This window comes from Leucopleurus acutus, assembly GCF_964270905.1.
Source record: "Leucopleurus acutus genome assembly, chromosome: 1".
Classification (NCBI taxonomy): Eukaryota; Metazoa; Chordata; class Mammalia; order Artiodactyla; family Delphinidae; genus Leucopleurus; species Leucopleurus acutus.
In genome coordinates, this window is record NC_139142.1 from 55,325,554 (window position 1) to 55,349,058 (window position 23,505).

Consider the following 23,505-nt stretch of genomic DNA (forward strand, 5'->3'; position numbering starts at 1 on the left):
CTGGCAGAGACGGGGGGTGGCATGGGGGGAAGCTTCGGAGCCACAGAGGACAGCGCAACAACAGGGGGGCAGAGGGCAAAGTGGAGAGATCCCCGCACAGAGGATCAGTGCCAACAAGCAATCACCAGCCTAAGACACTTGTCTGCTCACCCACTGGGGCAGGTGGGGGCTAGGAGCTGAGGCTCTGGCTTCGGAGGTCAGACCCCAGGAAGAGGACTGGGGTTGGCTGCGTGAACACAGCCTGAAGGGGGCTAGTGCATCACAGCTAGCCAGGAGGGAGTCCAGGAAAAAGTCTGGACCAGCTGAAGAGGCAAGAGACCATTGTTTTGGGGTGTGCGAGCAGAGGGGCTTCCTGCTCCATGTACCCACAGATGGCAGAGCACCGCCTAAGCGAGCTACAGAGATGGGCACAAGGCGCGACTATCATCTCAGATCCCAGAGGCGGGCAATAGAAGAGGGATGGACCTGCACCTCTGAGAGGGAGTTGTGAAGGAGGAAAAGTTTCCACACACTAGGAAGCCCCTTCAGTGGTGAAGGCAGGGGGTGGGAGGGGGGAAAGCTTCAGAGCTATGGAGGACAGTGCAGCAACAGGGGTGCAGAGGGCAAAGCGGAGAGATTCCTGCACAGAGGATTGGTGCCAACCAGAACTCAACAGCCTGAGATGATTGTCTGCTCATCCACCAGGGCAGGTGGGGGCTGGGAGCTGAGGCTTGGGCTTCGGAAGTCAGATCCCAGGTAGAGGACTGGGGTTGGCTGCGTGAACGTTGGCTAGTGCGCCACAGCCAGCCAGGAGGGAGTCTAGGAAAAATTCTGGACCTGCCTAAGAGGAAAGAAACCATAGTTTCGGGGTGCGTGAGGAGAGGGGATTCCTTCCCTGTCTTCCCACAGAAGGCAGAGCACTGCCTAAACAAGCTCTAGAGACGGGCGCAAGCCACAGCTATCAGCTCAGACCCCAGAGATGGGCATGAAATGCTAAGGATGCTGCTGCAGCCACCAAGAAGCCTGTGTGCAAGCACAGGTCACTATCCACAGCCCCATACCTGGAAATCTGTGCAGCCCTCCACTGCCAGGGTCCCTAGATCCAGGGACAACTTCTCCGGGAGAAAACATGGTGTGTCTCAGCGTGTTGCAACATCACGCCAGCCTCTGCCTCTGCGGGCTCAGACCGCATTGCAATTATAACTACCATACCCCTCCCTACTCCCAGCCTGAATGAGCAAGAGCCCCCTAATCAGCCGCTGCTTTAACCCAATCCTGTCTGGGCAGGGAACAGATGCCTGAGGGTGACCTACACACAAAGGTGGGGCCAAAACCAAAGCTGAACCCCAGGAGCTGTGTGAATAAAGAAGAGAAAGGGAAATTTCTCTGTGCAGCCTCAGGAGCAGCAGATTAAATCTCCACAATCAACTTGATGTACCCTGCATTTGTGGAGTACCTGAACAGAACAAATTGTCCTGTAACTGAGGTGGTGGATTTGGGGAGCAACTGTAGACTTAGGGTTTGCTGTCTGTGACTGATTTCTTTCAGATTTTTATGTTTATCATGGTTTAGTTGTTAGCACTTGTAATCATTGGTGGATTTGTTTATTGGTTTGGTTGTCTCTTTTTTTATTATTATTTTTTTCTATTTTTTATTTTAATACTTTATTTCTTGCTTTTTCTTTTTTTTTTTCCTCTCTTTTCTTCTGAGCCATGTGGCTGACAGGGTCTTGTTGCTCCGGCCTGATGTCAGGCCTGTGCCTCTCAGGTGGGAGAGCTGAGTTCAGGACACTGGACCACCAGAGACCTCCTGGCCCCAGGTAATATCAATCAGCGAGAGCTCTCCCAGAGATCTCCATTTCAATGCTAAGATGCAGCTCCACCCAATGGCCAGGAAGCTCCAGTGCTTGACGCCCCATGTCAAACAACTAGCAAGACAGGAACACAAGCCCACCCATTAAAGAGGCTGCCTAAAATCATACTAAGTTCACAGACACACCAAAACATGCCACTGGACGTGGCACTGCCCACCAGAAAGACAAGATACAGCCCCACCCACCAGAACACAGGCACCAATCCCCTCCACTAGGAAGCCTACAGAAGACACCAAACCAACATCACCCACTGGGGGAAGACATGAAAAACAATAGAAACTATGAACCTTCAGCCTGTGAAAAGGAGACCCCAAACACAGTAAGTTAAAAAAAAATGAGAAGACAGAGAAATAGGCAGTAGATGATGGAGCAAGGTAAAAACCCTCCAGACCAAACAAATGAAGAGGAAATAGGCAGTCTGCCTGAAAAGAATTCAGAGTAATGATAGTAGAGATGATCCAAAATCTTAAAAATAGAATGGATAAAATACAAGAAATGTTTAACAAGGACCTATAAAAACTAAAGAGCAAACAAACAATGATGAACAACACAATAAAAGAAATAAAAAATTCTCTAGAAGGAATCAGTAGCAGAATAACTGAGGCAGAAGAATGGTAAGCAATCTGGAAGTTCAAAGAGTGGAAACAACTCAACAGAGCAGAATAAAGAGTAAAGAATGAAAAGAATTGAGGACAGTCTCAGAGACTTATGGGACAATATTAAATGCATCAACATTTGAATTATAGGGGTCCCAGAAAAAGAAGAGAAAAAGAAAGGGTCTGAGAAAATATTTGAAGAGATTATAGTAGAAAACTTCCCTAACATGAGAAAGGAAATAGTCAAGTCCAGGAAGAGCAGACAGTCCCATACAGGATAAATCCAAGGAGAAACATGCCAAGACACATATTAATCAAATTATCAAAACTTAAATACAAACAAAAAATATTAAAAGCAGCAAGGGAAAAGCAACAAATAATATACTAGGTAATCCCCATCAGGTTAATAGCTGATCTTTCAGCAGAAACTCTGCAAGCCAGAAGGGAGTGGCAGGACATATTTAAAGTGATGAAAGGGAGAAAACTACAACCAAGATTACTTACCCAGCAAGGATCTCATTCAGATTTGACAGAGAAATTAAAACCTGTACAGACAAGCAAAACTTAAGAGAATACAGCACCACCAAACCAACTTTACAACAAATGCTAAAGGAAATTCTCTAGGCAGGAAATACAACAGTAGGAAAAGACCCAAAAAACAAACCCAAAACAATTAAGAAAATGGTAATAGGAACATACATATTGATAATTACCTTAAATGTAAATGGAGTAAATGCTCCAAGCAAAAGACATAGACAGGCTGAAAGGATACACACACAAGAACTGTATATATTCTGTTTACAAGAGACCTACTTCAGACCTAGGGACACATACAGACTGAAAGGGGATGGAAAAAGATACTCCATGCAAATAGCAATCAAAAGAAAACTGGAGTAGTAATTCTCATATCAGAAAAAATAGACTTTAAAGACTATTACAATAGATGAAGAAGGACACTACATAATGATCAAGGGATCAATCCAAGAAGATATAACAATTGTAAATATTTATGCAACCAACATAGGAGCACCACAATATATAAGGAAAATGCTAACAGCCATAAAAGGAGAAATCGACAGTAACCCAATAATAATGTGTTACTATAATAGTGTGTTACTATTAACACAATAATAGTGTGTTAATAGGGGATTTTAATACTCCACTATCACTAATGGACTGATATCCAAAATGAAAATAAATAAGGAAACACACCATTTAAATGAGACATTAAACAAGATGGATTTAACTGATATTTATAGGACATTCTATCCAAAAACAACAGAATACACTTTATTCTCAAGAGTTCATGGACTATTTTCCAATATAGATCATATCTTTGGTGACAAAATAAGTTTTGGTAAATTTAAGTAAATTGAAATCATATCAAGTATCTTTTCTGACCACAGTGCTATGAGGCTAGCTATCAATTACAGGAAAAAAACTAAAAAATACAAACACATGGAAGATAAACTATAGGCTACTAAGTAACCAAGAGATCACTGAAGAAATCAAAGAGGAAATCAAAAAATACCTAGAAACAAATGACAATGAAAACACGACAACCCAAAACCTATGGGATGCATCTAAAGCAGTTCTAAGAGGAAAGTTTATAGCAAACAATCCTACATCAAGAAACAAGAAAAATCTCAAATAAACAGCCAAACCTTACACCTAAATCAGTTAGAGAAAGAAGAACAAAAAAAACTCCCAAAATTAGCAGAAGGAAAAAATAATAAAGGTCAGATTAGAAATAAATGAAAAAGAAATGAAGGAAACAATAGCAAAGATCAATAAAACTAAAAGCAGGTTCTTTAGGAAGATAAACAAAATTGATAAACCATTAGCCAGATTCCTCAAGAAAAAAAGGGAGAAGACTCAAATCAACAGAATTAGAAATGAAAAGGGAGAAGTAACAACCGACACTGCAGAAATAAAAAGGAATATAAGAGATTACTACAAGCAACTATATACCAATAAAATAGATGACCTGGAAGAAATGGACAAATTCTTACAAAACCACAACGTTCTGAGACTGAACCAGGAAGAAATAGAAAATATAAACAGACCAATCACAAGCACTGAAATGAAACTGTGATTAAAAATCTTCCAACAAACAAAAGCCCAGGACCAGATGGCTTCACAGGCAAATTCTATCAAACATTTAGAGGAGAGCTAACACCTATCTTTCTCAAACTCTTCCAAAATATAGCAGAGGGAGGAACACTCCCAAACTCATTCTATACGCCCGGCATCATGATGATTACAAAACTAGAAAAAAATGTCACACAAAAAAGAAAACTACAGGCCAATATCACTGATGAACATAGATGCAAAAATCCTCAACAAAATACTAGCAAACAGAATCCAACAGCACATTGAAAGGATCATACACCATGGTCAAGTAGGGTTTATCCCAGAAATGCAAGGATTCTTCAATATACACAAATCAATCATGTGATACACCATATTAACAAAATGAAGGATAAAAACAATATAATAATCTCAGTAGATGAAGAAAAATCTTTCAACAAAAGTCAACACCCATTTATGATAAAACTCTCGAGAAAATAGGCATAGAGGGAACCTACCTCAACATAATAATGGCCAAATATGACAAACCAACAGTCAATGTCGTTCTCAATGTTGAAAATCTGAGACCGTTTCCTCTAAGATCAGGAACGAGACAAGGTTGCCCAGTCTCATCAGTATTATTCAACATAGTTTTGGAAGTTCTAGCCACAGCAATCAGAGAAGAAAAGAAATATAAGCAATCATAATCAGAAAAGAAGTAAAACAGTCACTGTTTGCAGATGATATGATACTATATATAGAGAAACCTAAAGATGCTACCAGAAAACTACTAGAGCTAATCAATGAACTTGGTAAAGTAGCAGGATACAAAATTAATGCACAGAAATTTCTTGCATTTCTATATACTAATGATGAAATATCTGAAAGAGAAATTAAGGAAATACTCCCATTTACCATTACAACAACAACAAAAAAATACTTAGGAATAACTTACCTAAGGAGACAAAAGACCCGTATGCAGGAAACTATAAGATACTGATGAAAGAAATTAAGACGATACAAACAGATGGAGAAATATACCATGTTCTTGGAGTAGAAGAATCAACATTGTGAAAATTACTATACTCCCCAAAGCAATCTACAGATTCAATGCAACCCATATCAAACTACCAATGGCATTTTTCACAGAACTAGAACAAAAAATTTCACAATTTTATGGAAACACAAAAGACCCCGAATAGCCAAAGCAATCTTGAGAATGAGAAATGGAGCCAGAGGAATCAGGCTCCCTGACTTCAGACTATACTACAAAGCTACAGTAATCAAGACAATATGGTACTGACACAAAAACAGAAATACAGTTCAATGGAACAGGATAGAAAGCCCAGAGATAAACCCACCCACATATGGTCACCTTATCTTTGATAATGGAGGCAAGAATATACAATGGAGAAAAGACATCCTCTTCAATAAGTGGTGCTGGGAAACTGGACAGCTACATGTAAAAGAATGAAATTAGAACACTCCCTAACACCATACCCAAAAATAAACTCAAAATGGATTAAAGACCTAAATGTAAGGCCAGACACTATAAAACTCTTGGAGGAAAACATAGGCAGAACACTCTGACTTAAATCACAGCCAGATCCTTTTTGACCCACCTTCTAGAGAAATGGAAATAAAAACAAAAAACAAATGGGACCTAATAAAATTTAAAACCTTTTGTACAGCAAAGGAAACCATAAACAAGATGAAAAGACAGCCCTTAGAATGGGAGAAAATATTTGCCAATGAAGCAACTGACAGAGGATTAATCTCCAAAATATACAAGCAGCTCATGCAGCTCAATATTAAAAAAACAAAGAACCCAGTCCGAAAATGGGCATTAGACCTAAATAGACATTTCTCCTAAGAATATATATAGATGGGCCACAAACACATGAAAAGATGCTCAACATCATTAATCATTAGAGAAATGCAAAGGAAAACTACAATGAGATATTACCTCACACTGATCAGAATGGGCATCATCACAAAATCTACAAACAATACATGCTGGAAAGGGTGTGGAGAAAAGTGAACACTCTTGCACTGCTGGTGGGAAAGTAAACTGATACAGCCACTATGGAGAACAGTATGGAGGTTCCTTAAAAAACTAAAATTAATACTACCATATGACCCAGCAATCCCACTAATGGGCATATACCCTGAGAAAACCATAATTCAAAAAGAGTCATGTACCACAATGTTCATTGCAGCACTACTTACAATAGCCAGGACATGGAAACAACCTAAGTGTCAATCGACAGATGAATAGATAAAGAAGATGTGGCCCATATTTACAGTTGGATATTACTCAGCCATAAAAAGAAACAAAATTGAATTATTTGTAGTGAGGTGGATGGACCTAGAGTCTGTCATACAGAGTGAAGTAAGTAAGAAAGAGAGAAACAAATACCATATGTGAACCCATATATATGGAATCTAAAGAAAAAGAAAGAAAATGGTTCCAATGAACCTAGGGGCAGTACAGGAATAAAGACACAAACATAGAGAATGGACTTGAGGAGACGGGGAGTGGGAAGGGTAAGCTGGATGAAGTGAGAGAGTAGCATTGACATATATACACTACCAAATGTAAAATAGATATCTAGTGGAAAGCAGCTGCATCACACAGGGATATCAGCTCGGTGCTTTGTGACCACCTAGAGGGGTGGGATAGGGAGGGTGGGAGGGAGATGCAAGAGGGAGAGGATATGGGAATATATGTATACATATAACTGATTCACTTTGTTATACAGCAAGAACTAACAACATTGTAAACAATTATACTCCAATAAAGATGTTAAAAAAGAAAGATTATATGTAGAGATGCCATGTTAACTCTTATAGGGAGGAGAAAAAATTCGTCTTCATTCTTGCCATTCAAAATATCCTAAATTGATATTTTAATTTATTTCCTTATGGTATATTTCTCTTTTTTGACAGAAGTTTTTCTTTAATTATATCATATACAATCCCTATTTTATTTTGGAATTTAAACAGTTGGTATCCTCGAGCAGTGAGATTAGCGCTAATATTTATGCTCTTCATTGTGATTTCTCCAAGATTCAATTTTCCCTTGAAAAAAATATATTATCAGATTACCACAGGTTCCTTAAATAAAAGTGGAAATATGTTTAAAAGGCAAAAAGAAGTATCATCACCTGTATACCTTTCAGCCTGTCACAAACACCATTAGTAATTTTATAATTTTCATTCTACTATTTGTATTTGAATTCATTAATTACATTAAGCTTTTGTAAGTTTTCACATAGTTTGTAGATCCATGACTACCTTTGTTCAAGCAATAAATAAGTCTCCTATCTGAAAACCATTCATCATTTATCCCTTATAATACGTATGTAAATGAGACTTGCATTTGTTGAATTACACTTATAACATTGGGTTCTCCTTCATAGAGCTAGAAATACAATTCACATAGAAAAACATGAAAATCCAGACTTACATATATTTTAGTGTTTCTCCAAACCAAATGTACTGGATGTATTCTTGATACATTTTACATTATGCTGGTTAGCAAATGCTTTCCTTAAATGCATTCTGATATTCCAAATAGATTTTCACTATAGTTCTCTCTTCCTGACACCCCAAAAATATAGCTCTTTCATATCACAGATAAATGATAATCTTTTAGTGAGCACCTATTCTGTTACTATAAAAAACATTTATAATATTTGAGCAAATTTAAAATTAGAAAAATATATAACTTTAAGATATTTTATTTTCTGTGTTCTCAGGAGGAATATATTATCTTTCAATGCCAAAGGCAACATCTCTTAGTTTTGTATAATGAACATATAAGTAATGGGTTTCTGTAACTTTGGTGATATTCTTAATTGCTTTTTGATTTCCTCTCAAAGTATGTCTCTAAGTATAGAAAACTAAATTTGTTCTTAGTCTGCTTGATGTGCAACTTCAAGAACAGGTTTTCAGTTTTCTTTTTCTTTTATATTTTTATGGTCCTTTTATAGTTCATGAATTTTCTCAAGATCAGCTGATATGTAATTTTCACCTTACTCAGGTAAATTTTTCTAAAATAAGCTTGCTTAATTATAAGCAGTAATTAGTATAGTAAAAATTTCTAGCTTTCTGTAATCAAAATGTTTATTTTTTAAAGATACAGAAAATGTTTTTCCTAAATGGAATACAAATCAAGCTCAAACTGATGAGTTACAAAACATTCCGTAGAGATATTTTCTCTTTTAAATTAATTTTAATCCATCATTTGCATGAATTTATCATAAATAAAATATATATGAACTCATGAATCTTATAAACAATACTTTGTTAAATAAGAATCTCTTTAAAAAATGTCTTATTTATTCTTGACATTTTTATTACTCATTTGTTTCCCTCTTCTTAGTGATAATTCTAACTCCTGTAATATGAGAAGTAGAGGACACTTGATTAGAGGGTGAAGTAGTCATTGGAATTTGTGCAGATTCAGAGTTTATCCAATTCTGAGATTTAGTTCAGAGTCTGATGAAGATGTTCACACTTCCTATATGGGCAGTACCTTTCTGTACTTATACACCCTGAATTTAACTCACTAAATACAATTTTTTTCATGTACTAGAGAGCCACTAATTTATATCCTTGCAGTTTTAATCTATCATTATTTTTCTACTATAGTCTTAATGATAGAAGGTTAAGGCAACTTTACAGTTGTGCCTTCATCTTCTAAGAACTTGAGTAAGAGTCAAAAGATTTGAACTATTTCAGTCTTTTTAATGTCTTCCAGGGGGATACAAGCATTAGTAATCTAGTCCGTGCCTGTAACATTCCTGGGTTGAAATGAGCACACATGTACAACCTTACCCTAAATGAACTAATGAAAAAGCAAATATCTTTTAAAAGTTCAGTGCCCTATCAATTGCTTGTTTATTTTATTTTCTGTTTTTTGCTTTCTTTCTATTTAAAAGAAATAGGACTAATGACATTGAAGAAGAGTCATAACCTCACCTTCTGGATCTTTAAAATGGTGAAAATAACACCGTAGACTAGCTGTAAGAATTAAGTAAGATTTGCTATGTACAGCACCTTATAGAAGAATGCCTCAGCATAGCTCATACTTGATAACATTTGCTTAACTTGATAACTATGAGAAACTACATGCAAACACAGAGTTAATAGGATCAAAAACTAAACTAAGACTATCTAAATTGACATTTTACTTTTTCAGGAAATTCTTGCCTATGAATATTATATATTATTATTATTTGTTTCAGAAACTTCCTGAAAATGTATTTATGTAAATAATAGACTACTCCTTTGGCCTGCCTTCTCAGGGCACTGGCTCCCTCAACCAGGGAAAACATTCTCTTATCAGATGAATGGTCATTCATCAAGACATCTTCAAAAACTTCATCACTCTCTGTCTATCAATTCTCAATTATTATATCATGAATTTTGGACTGCAAATTTTTGGACTGCAAAATTTTGGACTGCATTAAAAGACCCACCTTAAATCAGAGCATAATTCCTATACCTACTTGTTAACTACCTTTTAGAGACACTGCTAAGACTCTGTCAAGGTGGTGTTGTCTATTACTGCAGTAAGTAGCAAATACATCTTTGCTTGCCAACTGGTTATCTTGGTGGAATGTCAGCAGTTGAAAAAGATGATGATAGTAACATTTATGCTTTTGTATAGTAATTTGTTTTCTCTAGCCATTTTCAGAATCAGTATGTGCATTTTTACCCTGTTATAAATTGGGAGTTTTCTGTATTCATTTTACATATGTTTTGTGAAGTGAATGTCATGTAAACAAGTAGCTGAGTTGAGCTAGAATCCCTACTTTTTGGATTTTCTGTCTAGTGCTCTATTATATTTTTCTTATTTTAAGTGTCCTTTGTAATAAGTTATTTTCTACAGTCATCTTCACTTTTTAAAATAATTTTAAAGTATAAGGCCAAAATGAAGATCACACAGGGCCATATTTTTCTTAGCAATATTATTTGAGCTAAGTGATTGTTTGAAGTCACTATCTATTTCTAAACCACAAGGGTCAAAAGGACCTCATACTCTACCACTCAAAGCTGCACTGGTGATTTTTCACAAAATATTCCCCTTTTCATAAATCTTGTTAAAAGAATTGCCTCTGTCAGGTACTTGAAAGAACTTAGCTCATGTAAATTCATCTTTTCTTTCATAATAAGTGTACCTAAGAAGGCCACCTGCTCATTTGGTAAAGACTTTATTTACAGAGTCTAAAACTTCTTATGAAAGATGCAAGTGCTTGCAAGGGGATAAGGTTTTCTGTAAAGAACTAATTGCTTTACATACATGAATATAAGGAGGTAATAAAATTTGTGGAATTCCTCTTCAGAAGTGCATAGACATGCAGGCTTTGCTAAAATGTCTGTTTTCTGTTACAACCCCAATTACCAACTATTTATTGACCTCCTAGAAAAGAGCATGTCAAATTTTGTGTCATGTAGTTGCTGTCACAAAACAATGAATGCATTTTACAGATGCTGATTAAAAAATAATTTGGCTCCATTTGCAGACTCTGCTGATTCTTACCATGATTAATTCAGTTATATATGTAACATCACAATCTTGGTCATGAATTAACTAAATAAAGTCCTGGACCACTCCATAGTAACCCTTGTAGGAGAATATTTAGTAATATTAAAGAATACATTTTACAGTAACAGTCAAATGTGAGTCCATTTTCAGTTCATACTCTGAAGCAAGAAAAGAACTTTCAGTACTATCCTTTTGACAGGGCAAGGGGAGAGAACTGAACCATCTAAGAAGACAATTGCAGATTTTGGTAGAAAGAGAGTAGAAACAATGTTCTTAGGTTAGAATTGCAGATATGGGTAATCATTTCTGGGTGGTAGTTTATAAGGAAAGTGGAAGAATTCCACAGAGCACTTTGGGCAAGTGCCTAATCAAAGGCAATCTTCTTAATAAAAGCCAATAAATGGCTTACAGAAAGCACCAGCCCAGTCAGCCATTCCAACCCAAACCAGTTCTTAGAAAATATGGAAGTGTTTCAGGTTGAATTTGCAAAGAGTCTTAATTCTCACTCTACCCCCACCACCTCTCTGGTTCAGGATGAACATAAATCCCTTACTGAGGCAGAATTGAAGTTAGACACCAGAATCAACTAGTTTTATTTATGTAGATAAACATATACATATATAAAATCGATGTAAATGTATATCTACATATATAATTTACGTGTTATCATTACATAAAGTTCATTACTTAAATCAAATTATAGGTTTATCATGATAAACTCTTACTATATTTTCTCCACCCAAAACAACAACAAAAGCCTAAACTGATATCTATTACCTGTCCATTAGAGTTAAGGTTCCAGTTCCCAGAGTGAGCAAAAACCAAGAAAAGTCTTGCAGAATTCCTTCCTGAAGAAACTTACTTTTGCCTGTAATGATATGAAGTATAATGTAACTCTTAGATAAATGTCTTTTTGGAATAGCTTGATAACTCTTACTGAATGATCTCGTCATTAGCATTTTCACATTCCAAGCTGTTTTGTCCTTCAAAGTAAAATTTGCCGCATTCCCCTCTGCATAGGCTTGCCAAATTCTAAGCACTTTCAACAAACTCAGTGTCCTGCTATGCATATAACACATGTCAATTCTTGATGGACAGCTTTACACAGGCTGCTCTCGTTCCCTTTAACCATTACAGTGTTTTCTGGCTCATATTATGTCAATCTGACCTTTTTTCACATATTTAAGCTCATTCTTTTCCAGAACCTTGTATATATTGCCAAGAGGAGCAGTTTATGTTAATTTCATGGCTGTGTATTGTAAGCTCTGCAGACACAGAATCTGGTATGTTTGGAAAGCAAAAGCTAACCTTTTAAATGTTTGGATTGAGTCAATAATTAACTTGGTAATCAGTGATAATCAGACTTTTGAATATCAGTATATCTCTCATATTGTACTCATTCAACAATCAGTTAACTTCCCCCAAATGATAATTGTTAATTGAAAGAGCTAAAATAGCTACAGAAATATATATGTCTAATGTCATGCATATCCTAGGTGTCTTTTTTCCCCTTCACTTTAAAAGGGACATTGACTTGTACTTCATGTATGAAAGGGGTTCATTTGGCCTCTTTGTACTCTTTCCTATGATTCTATGAGATTAGCTAGTAAAGAACACAATGTATCAGTCACTACCTTGAAAAGATTAGGGGGACTTCAATAAATAATAGGTAGAATGCCATTTAATGCACTTAAGATGTTAACAATCTAGCAGAGGAAGCTGAACACTGTTGTTTCTCATCTGGATACTGTAAGTCTCTTAAACTGATTTTCCGGCATCTAGTGTTTCCCTTCTCTATGTCATCCTTCTTGTTGCCAGCTTGTATTTAAAACATAAATCTGACAATGTCACATCTTTCTAAAATCTGTCAGTGACATCTTTAGGGGAAACATCAAATTCTTGATACTATACCCATGATTTTTCTTATATTAATCTTCTCTACTCTTCTGTCTTCACCCATTGCAATTTCTAGATCCACATACCATGCTTTAGGTATACTGAAAAAATTATTATTATATTTTTAATCCTCAACTCACCTATGCTCTGTGGACTAAATACATGCTATTTAATTTACTTGACTTGCCCATTAGCCATTTTCTTCAATCGACTTTCTTGTACCTACTATATAAGCCTAGCTAAAATGTCACCTACTCCAGGAAATCATCCATTCACCCCAACTCAGGCTGTTCTAGTTGCTTGCAGGGATACTTGAGGAGCATTCATTTGTAATATTCCGTATTACATTGTAATTAGTTGGCTTACATAACTAATTTACAGTACAAACCACATGTGTTAAAGCAGAAAAAATAATTTTGCAAATAACAAAAAACAATGAGGTGTAGTTATGAGTTGATGCAGTTCTCTTTTTATAGTTTTGATGGGGTATATTGACATACAGCACTGTATAAGGCATACATCACATTGACTTACATATCTTCTTAAATGATTACCACAATAGGTTTAGTGAACATCCATAATCTCATATAGATACAAAAAAAGAAAAAAATTTTCCTTGTGATGAGAACTTTTAGCATTTACTTTCTTAGCAGCTTTCAAATATACCATACAGCAGTCTTAACTATAGTAATCACGTTTTATATTACTTCCCCAGTATTTATTTATCTTATAGGAGTTTAGGCCTTTTGAATACCTTCATACCTTCATACTTTCCTTCTTTTTATGGTAGAATAACATTCCAATGTGTACATATACAGTACCACATTTTCTTTATCCATTCATCCATCAGTGGATGCTTAGTTTGTCTCTGTCTTGACAATTGTAAATAATGCTGAAATAAACATAGGTGTGCATGTATTTCTTCAACATAGTGTTTTCATTTCCTTTAGATATATACCCAGAAGGGAACTGCAGTATCATGTGGTATTTTTATTTTAAATTTTTTGAGGAACCTCCATACTGTTTTCCATAGTGGCTGTACCAATTGACATCATCAAAATGTTCATATGTAGGGGACTTACTGTATCTGTTGGCCATTTGTATGTCTTCCTTGGAAATATGTCTATGTCCCTTGCCCATTTTTTAAATTGGATTATTTTGGTGTTTTTGTTGCTGAGTTGTATGTTTTTTTAAGTATATTTTAGATATTAGCCCCTTATCAGATATATGCTTTACAGATATTTTTTCCCACTTTGTAGGTTGTCATTTTATTTTGGTTTTGTTTTGTTTGTTGTTGTTGTTTGGGTTTTGGTGAGGTTTATTTTGTTTTGGGGTTTTTTTTGTTTTTTCATTTTTGTTTTTGGGTTTTATTGTGGGTTGTTTTTGTTTTGGTTTTTTTTTTGTTTATTTTTTTAAATTTGTTTTGGGTTTCCTTGTTTTGTTTTGTTTTGCTGTGCAGAAGCTTCTTAGATTGATGTAGTCTCAATCATTTGTGTTTTATTTTGTTGCTCATCCTTTAAGTGTCTTATCCAAAAATGATTGCCAAGACTCATGTCAAAGAGCACTTTTCTGGGCTTCCCTGGTGCCTCAGTGGTTGGGAGTCTGTCTGCCAATGCAAGGGGCGTGGGTTTGTGCCCTGACCCGGGAGGATCCCGCCTGCCACGGAGCAGCTGGGCCCGTGGGCCGTGGCCGCTGGGCCTGCGCGTCCGGAGCCTGTGCTCTGCAGTGGGAGGGGCCACAGCGGTGAGGGGCCCACGTACTGCAAAAAAAAAAAAAAAAAAAAAAGCACTTTTCCTATGTTTTCTTTTAGGAGGTTTATGGTATCAGGTCTTACAATTAAGTCTTTAATCCATTTCAAATTAAATTTTGTAAGTGGTGTAAGATACAGTCTAGTTTTATTCTTTTACATGAGCATTTTCTCAGCACCCTTTATTGAAGAGACTCTCTTTTCTCCATTGAGTATTAATGCTCCCTTGTCAAATATTAGTTGACTATATATGTACACATGGGTTTATTTCTGGGCTGTCAATTCTGTTCCATTGGTTTGTCTATTTTTATAGTACTGTATTGATTACTATACCTTTACCGTATAGCTTGAAATCAGAAAGTGTGATGCCTCCTGCTTTGTTCTTCTTTCTCAGGATTGCTTTGGCTATTTGGGGGTCTTTGTGGTTTCATATACACTTTAAGATTATTTTTTCTACTTCTCTAAAAAATGCTACTGAAGTTTTGATAGGGATTGCATTGAATCTATGGATGGCTTTGAGTAGTATGGACATTTCAGCAACATTATTACTTCCAATCTATGAACATGGGGTACTTTTCCATTTGTTTGTGTCTTCTTTGATTTATTTCCTAAGTTTTATAGTTTTCAGTTTAGAGATCTTTTACCTTCTTGGTTAAATTTATTCCTAAGTATTTTATTGTTTTTGATGCTATTGTGAGAGGCATCATATTCTTTATTTTTTCAGATAATTTGTCATTAATGTATAGAAATGCTAATGATTATTGTATATTAATTTTGTATCTTGCAACTTTACTGAATTTTTTGAGCAGATCTAATATTTTTTGGTGAGTCTAAGAGGATTGTCTATATATAAAATCATGTCATCTACAAATAGAGATAATTTTACTTCTTTCTTTCTAATTCTGATGCTTTTTGTTTCTCTTTCTTTCCTGATTGCTCTGGGTAGGACATCCAGTACTATGTTGAATAAGAGTGGTGAGAGTGAGCCTCCCCTGTCTTGTTCCTGAACTTAGAGGAAAAGCTTTCAACTTTTCACCATTGAGAATGATGTTAGCTATGAGCTTGTCATATATGGCCTTCATTATGTTGAGGTAAGTTCCTTTTATAACCAATTTTTAAAGAGTTTTTTTTTTAACCATGAACAGATATTGAATCTTGTTTAAAATGTTTTTTCTGTGCCTATTGAGATGAACATATGATTTTTTCCTTTTATTCTATTAATATCAAGTATCACATTTGTTTATTTGTATATGTGCAACCATCCTTGCATCCCAGGGAAAATTCCCACTTTATCATGGTGAATAATCCTTTTAATGTGCTGCTGAATTTGGCTTACTAGTATTTTATTAGATATATTTACATCAATATTTATCAGGAATATTAGCCTGTAACTCTCTTTTCTTGTAGTGTCCTTTTCTGGCTTTCTGATCAGGGTAATGCTGGCCTCATAAAATTAGTTTGGAAGTATTTCTTCCTCTTTGATTTTCTGGAAGAATTTGAAAAGGATTTGCATTAATTCTTCTTCACATGATTGGTAAATTTACCAGTGAAGCCACCTAATCCTGGGTTTTTCTTCGTTGGTAGACTTTGATTACTGATTAAATCTCCTTGCTAGTCTATTCAGAAATTGTTTCTTGATTCAATCATGGTAAGTTGTATGTTTCTAAGAATATTTCCATTTCTTCTTTTGTTGCTGTGTACTTATTCACAGACGCCTCTTATGATTTTGTATTTCTGTGCTATCAGTTGTAATGTCTCCTTTTAAAAATAATTTTGTTGATTTGGATCCTCTCTTTTTTCCTTGGTTAGTCTAGATAAAGTTTGTCAATCTTGTTTTTCTTTTCAAAGAACCCACTCTTAGTTTTGTTAATCTTTTGTTTTCCTTTTCTCTATTTCATTCATTTCTGCTCTAACCTTTATTATTTTCTTCCTCCTGCTAACTTTGGGCTTAGTTGATTCTTCTTTTTGAGTTCCTTGAGGCATAGTGTTAGGTTGTTTATTTAAGATCATTCTATTTCATTTTGTTTTCTTTTTCAGAATCCCAAAGGGATTTTATTATTTGTTTTACATCTTTATTGGAGTATAATTGCTTTACAATGTTGTGTTAGTTTCTGCTGTAGAACAAAGTGAATCAGCTATATGTATACATGTATCCCCATAACCCCTCCCTCTTGAGCTTCCCTTCTACCCTCCCTATTCCACCCCTCTAGGTCATCACAAAGCACTGAGCTGATCACCCTGTGCTATGCAGCAGCTTCCCACTAGCTATCTATTTTGTATTTGGTAGTATATATATGTCAGTGCTATTCTCTCATTTCATCCCAGCTTCCCCTCCCTCCCTGTGTCCTCAAGTCTGTTCTTTACACTTGTGTCTTTATTCCTGCCCTGCCACTAGGTTCATCAGTACCATTTTTTTCCATTCCATATATATGCATTAGCATATGGTATTTGTTTTTCTCTTTCTGACATACTTCACTCTGTATGACAAACTCTAAGTTCATCCACCTCACTAAAAATAACTCAATTTCATTCCTTTTTATGGCTGAGTAATATTCCATTGTATATATGGGCCACATCTTCTTTATCTTTTCATCTGTCGATGGACACTTAGGTTGCTTCCACGTCCTGGCTATTGTAAATATTGCTGCAATGAATATTGTGGTACATGACTCTTTTTGAATTATGGTTTTTTCAGGGTATATGCCCAGTGGTGGGCTTGCTGGGTCATATGTTAGTTCTATTTTTAGTTTTTTAAGGAACCTCCATACTGTTCTCCATTGTGGCTGTATCAATTTACATTCCCACCAACAGTACAGGAGGGTTCCCTTTTCTCTACACCCTCTCCAGCATTTATTGTTTCTAGATTCTTTGATGATGGCCATCCTGACCAGTGTGAGGTCATACCTCATTGTGCTTTTGATTTGCATTTCTCTGATGATTAGTGATGTTGAGCAGCTTTTCATGTGTTTGTTGGCAATCTGTATGTCTTGTTTGGAGAAATGTCTATTTAGGTCTTCTGCCTATTTTTGGATTAGGTTGTTTGTTTTTTTGATATTGAGCTGTATGAGCTGCTTGTATATTTTGGAGATTAATCCTTTGTTTGTTGCTTCATTTGCAAATATGTTCTCCCATTCTGAGGGTTGTCTTTTCATCTTGTTTATGGTTTCCTTTGTTGTGCAAAAACTTTTAACTTTCATTAGATCCCATTTGTTAATTTTTGTTTTTATTTCCATTTCTCTAGGAGGTGGGTCAAAAAGGATCTTGCTGTGATTTGTGTCATAGAGTGTTCTGCCTATGTTTCCTCTAAGAGTTTTATAGTATCGGGCCTTACATTTAGGTCTTTAATCCATTCTGAGTTTATTTTTGTGTATGGTGTTATGGAGTGTTCTAATTTCATTCTTTTACATCTAGCTGTCCAGTTTTCCCAGCACCACTTATTGAAGAGACTGTCCAGGAGAGTGTTGTTTAATTTTCATGCATTCATTAGTTTTTCAGTCCTCTTCCTGCTATTAATTTCTAATTTCATACCATTTTGTTCAGAGAAGATACTTGGTATGCTTTCAGTCTTCTTGAGCTTGGTAAGATTTGTTTTGTGGCCTGACATAAGGTCTACTCAGAAATTGTTCCACATGCACTTGAAAAGAATGTGTGTTCTGCTTTTGTTGGATAGCATGTCCTATGTATATCTGTTAGGTCTGTTTGGTCTATAGCGTTGTTCAAATCTGCTGTTTCCTTCTTTATTTTCTGTATGATCTATCCATTATTGACAGTGGGATATTAAAGTTTCAGCTATTATTGTATTGCTTTTTTATTTATCCTTTTAGTTCTCTTAGTTTTTGTTTTATTTATTTAGGCATTTCTAGCATTTCAGGTTGTTTGTTTGTTTTGATGGTTTCTAATTCTTTGCTGACTTCTCGTTTTGTTCATACATTATTCTCCTAATTTTGTTTAGTTGTATGTATTTGTGTTCTTGTTATTTACTAAACTTCAAGAGGATTGTTCTGAATTCATTGTCTGAGATTTTATAGGTCTCCATTTCTTTAGGGTCAGTAGTGGAGCTTTATTAGTTTCCTTTGGTGGTGTCATGGTTACATGATTTTTTGCAAAACTTGATTACTTGCATTGGTATCTGTGCATTTGAGTAAGCAGTCTCCTTTTCCAGATTTTATAAGCTCATTTTGTTGGAGAGTTTTTTACCAGTCTGCTCAGCTTTGTGTTCTGGTAATGTCCTTTGGCAGTTGGGACTTGCTATCAGGGTCTATTTTAGGGTGAGACCACTGCCTGTGTTCTGAGGTTGGTGGGGTGGGGGAAGGTGCTGCTGGCTGAGAACCGTTGGATATGCCTGCTGGCTTGGTTCCCTGCCCAAGGGAGGCTGTACTGTGGTTGACTGTGTTCTCTGGTCAGACTTCCTAGATGATAGGAACTACTATACTTAGCAATTGTTGGAGCTATGAACTTGCTTCCTTGCCTGAAGGGGCAGCAGAATGGTTTCCAAAGCATGAACTGCTCATGGTTTGGGGACCCAAATCAGGCTAGATTGCATGCAGAATTTCCTGGCCAGATGAGGTCACCAGTTTTGCTCTGCATATGGGGAAAGACTCAGGCTGTGCTCTATGTTCAAGTGTCACTGTAAGTAAGGCTGTATGATGGGCCACAAAGCTTCCCATGTGTTCTGATTAGGTCCACTGGGCTGGCTGAAGGTTATATTCAGCAGTGGGTAGAGCTATAAAATAGTTTCCTAACCCAGAAGGGGCTCCATATAGGCCCCAAGACTGGCAAGACTCTTGTTTGGGGATCGAATTAGGCAGATCTATGCACCAAGTTCCCTGCCCTGACAGGTCACCATCCTAGCTCTGCAGATGGGTAGAGTTGCCCACAGAGTTCTCCACTCAAGTTCCACTATAATCAGAGTTACAAGATGGGCTACATGAATTCCTGGAAGCTCTGGTTAGGTTTCCTGGTTGGGTCAGGCTGGACACTGTATTTGGCCTTTGGGTGTAGCTATAAATTAGCTTCCCTGCTTCATTAGGGCTACAGAACAGACCCCTGGTCCAAAAGGTTCTTCCCTGGGGAACAAATTAGACACCTGCTCACTAAGCTCCCTGGACAATTGAGGCCACTGTCTTAGGTCTGCAGGTGTAGAGCCACTGGTTGGGTTCTCTGATCAAGTGCTGCCATAATTGAGGATGCATGGGGGGGCTACCAAGATTCCCAGGAGCTCTGGCTAGGTTTCCTGGTTAGCAGGAGCAGTAGGCAGAGCTACCAAATAGCTTCCCTGACTAGGGAAGGGTTGCAGAGCAAGCCCCAAGATTGACAAGACTCCTGTTTGGGGAGCTAACCAGGCTGACCTATACTCCAAACTCTCTGGGCAGACAGGGTAGCTGGCTTGTCTCTTCAGATAGGTAAAACCACTGGCTACACTCTCTGCTTGAGTGCTACTGGGCCAGTCATTTCCCAGGTACTTAGGCCAGACTTCCTGGTCAGGCAGGTTTGGAAGTTACCATCAGCAGTGGTAAAGCTATGAATCAGCTCCCCTGCCCAGCCAGGTATGGTGGCAAAAATGGCTCCAAGACCAGTATCTTTGTTTGGGTTCTTGACTCAAGCAGAACTGTATACCAAGTTCTCTGCCTGAATGGGGCCACTTGCTAAGCTTTGCTGATAGGCAGTGCTGCTGGCCAGGTTCTGTACATGAGTGTTACTACACTATGCAGCTTCCCAGGTATTCAGGCCAAGCTTCTTAGTTGGGTGGAGCTGAGAGCTATGCTCAGCTGTGGACAAGGCTATGAATTAGCTCCTCTCCCCAAGTAGAGTGGGAGAGCTGGCTCTAATCAGCCTACCAGGTGGTCCAGTCCAGCTTTCTGGTTGGGCAGTGCTAAGAGCTATACTCATCAGTGAGTGAGGCTATTAATTAGCTCCCCTGCCCAGGCAGGGTGGCAGAACCAGCTCCAAGGCCAGGAAAGTTTGCTTGTGGTCTTCACTCAAGCTGACTCATGCTCCCAAGTTCCCTGGCCAAAAGGTGATACTGGATTTGCTCTGTGGTCAGTCAGCTCTGTCTGCTGGACTCCTTGCTTGAACATTGCTGGATTACAGCTTCCAGGTGCTCTGGCCAGGGTTTCTGGTCAGGCAGGGCTAGGTTCTCCATTTGATATCCCAAATCAGGCAGATTTGCACCCCACCAAGTTCCTTGATCAGACTGCACCACCATCTTGGCTCTGCAGATAAGCAAAGCCACTGGCTGGGACTGCTGCTTGGTTGCTTTAGGTAGGTACTTGGTCTACCAAGATCAGGATGTTAGTTGTTGCAAGGCTCTACCCCCTTCTCTCTCAAAATCAGATTCCCAGTCAAGCCCTGCAGATTCTCCTGCAATTCACATGGGGTAAGACTGGAGTGGGGACTCCCAAGAAGTGACCCACAATGCTTGGGGAACTGGATGTCCACCCTGAGTACTTTTTCCCACTGGAGCAACTGTAGGCTTAGGAGAGACTTCTCAGTATGGGGCTGCACTGGCCCGGGGGAGGGGCAACACGATCAGATATAGCTACTAATCTTATCCTTCTAATGTTGTCTGTCTCAGTCTCTGTGGTGCAGGGGAATGCTTCAGTTTCACCCTGTGTTCTAGGATTTCCTTAGTGGTGTCTTCTCCAAGAATAGTTGTTAATTGTTCTTCTTATGAAGAGCAAAGTTAGGAATGACGTATGTTGCCATCTTGGTGATATCACTCCTTTATGAAATTCTTGAAAGCTAAGTTAAACCTGGATTTAATCTAGTAGGTAATAGGGAGCCAACATCACTTACTGAGCATTGCAAATAAATAAATAAATAAAGTTTACCCATAGTTTATGGAATTCCTAATTAAGACAATAACTAAACACCACTATACATTTGTTAAGATAGCTATAATCCAGGGCTTCCCTGGTGGCGCAGTGGTTGAGAGTCCGCCTGCCAATGCAGGGGACACGGGTTCGTGCCCTGGTCTGGGAAGATCCCACATGCTGCAGAGCAGCTGGGCCTGTGAGCCATGGCCGCTGAGCCTGCGCGTCTGGAGCCTGTGCTCCGCAATAGGTGAGGCCACAACAGTGAGAGGCCCGCGTACCGCAAAAAAAAAAAAAAAAAAAAAGATAGCTATAATCCAGAACACTAACAATACCAATTCTGGTGAGGATGTGGAGAATCAGGAACTCTCATTTATTCCTGATAGTATTATTCCTGATAGTAATGCAAAATAGAATAGCCACTTTGGAAGACAGCTTAGAAGTTTTTTACAAAACTAAACATACTCTTACCATATGATCCAGTAGTTGTTCTCCTTGGTATTTACCCAAATTAATTGAAAACTTGTGTCCTCACAAAAATCTGTACACCAATGTTTATAACAGCTTTATTTACAGCCCTACCTCAGAGATATTACCAGTTCAGTTCCAGGTCACTGAAATAAGGTGAATATTGCAGGAAAGCAAGTCACACGCATTTTTTGGTTTCCCAGTGCATATAGAAGTTATGTTTACATTGTACTGTAGTCTATTAAGTATATAATAGCATTATGTCTAAAAAAGTTCATATCTTAATTAAAAATACTTTATTGCTAAAAAATCCCAATTACAATAGTAACATCAGAGATCACTGACCACAGACCACCATAACATGTAAATAACAATGAAAAAGTTTGCAATATTGTAAGAATTACCAAAATGTGATGCACAGACACAAAGTGAGAAAATGCTGTTGGAAAAATGGCACTGACAGACTTGTTTGATGCAGGGTTGCTATAAATTTTCAATTTGTAAAAAACTCAATAGCTGCAAAGTGCAATAAAGTAAGCACAATAAAATGAAGTATGACTGTATAATTGTCAAAATATGGAAGCAACCAAGATGTTCTTTAGTAAGTGTATGGGTAAATAAACTGGTATGTTCAGAAAATGGAATATTATTTAGTAATAAAAAGAAGTAAGTGAGCAAGCCATGAAAAGACATGAAAGAAATACATATTACTAAGTGAAAGAAGCCAATATGAAAAGGCTACAAGTGTATGATTTCAACTCTGTAACATTTTGGAAGAGGAAACACTATGGAGACAGTAAAAAATATTAGTGGTTGCCAGGGTTTGGGATGTGGGAGAGAAGAACAGGCAGAGTATAGTATATTTTTAGGGCATGAAAACTATTTTGTATGATACTACAGTGTTGGATACATGCTTGTCCAAACCCATAAATTTGTCCAAACCCTCAGAATGTACAATAACAACAGTGAACTCCAATGTGAACTATGGACTCTGGGTGATAAGGATGTGTCAGTGTAGATCCATCACTCGTAGCAGATGGGAATGTCAACAGTGAGGGGGAGTGTGCATGTATGGATACAAGGGGTATATGGGAACTCTCTGTACTTTCTATTCAGTATTGTTGTGACCCTAAAACAAAAATTAGTTTATTAATTTTAAAAATTAAATAGGAGAATAATTAACAGCAGAATACACCTTTTTCTCAAATTCCCATGGAACATTCACCAAAACACATCTTAACATATTTAACAAAATAAAAATTATATAAACTATGTCTGAGGGCCACAATGATATTAAACTAGAAATCAGTAAGGGAAAGAGTGCTCAAAATCTCCAAATATTTGGAAATTTAACAACACACTTCTAAATAACACATAGGTCAAAGTCTCAAGAGAAATTAAAAATATTTTAAACTAAATGAATATATTACTTACCTAAATTTGTGGGATGCAGTGAAATTGCTGCTGAGAAAGTTATAGCATTAAACATGCATATAAGAGAAGAAAAA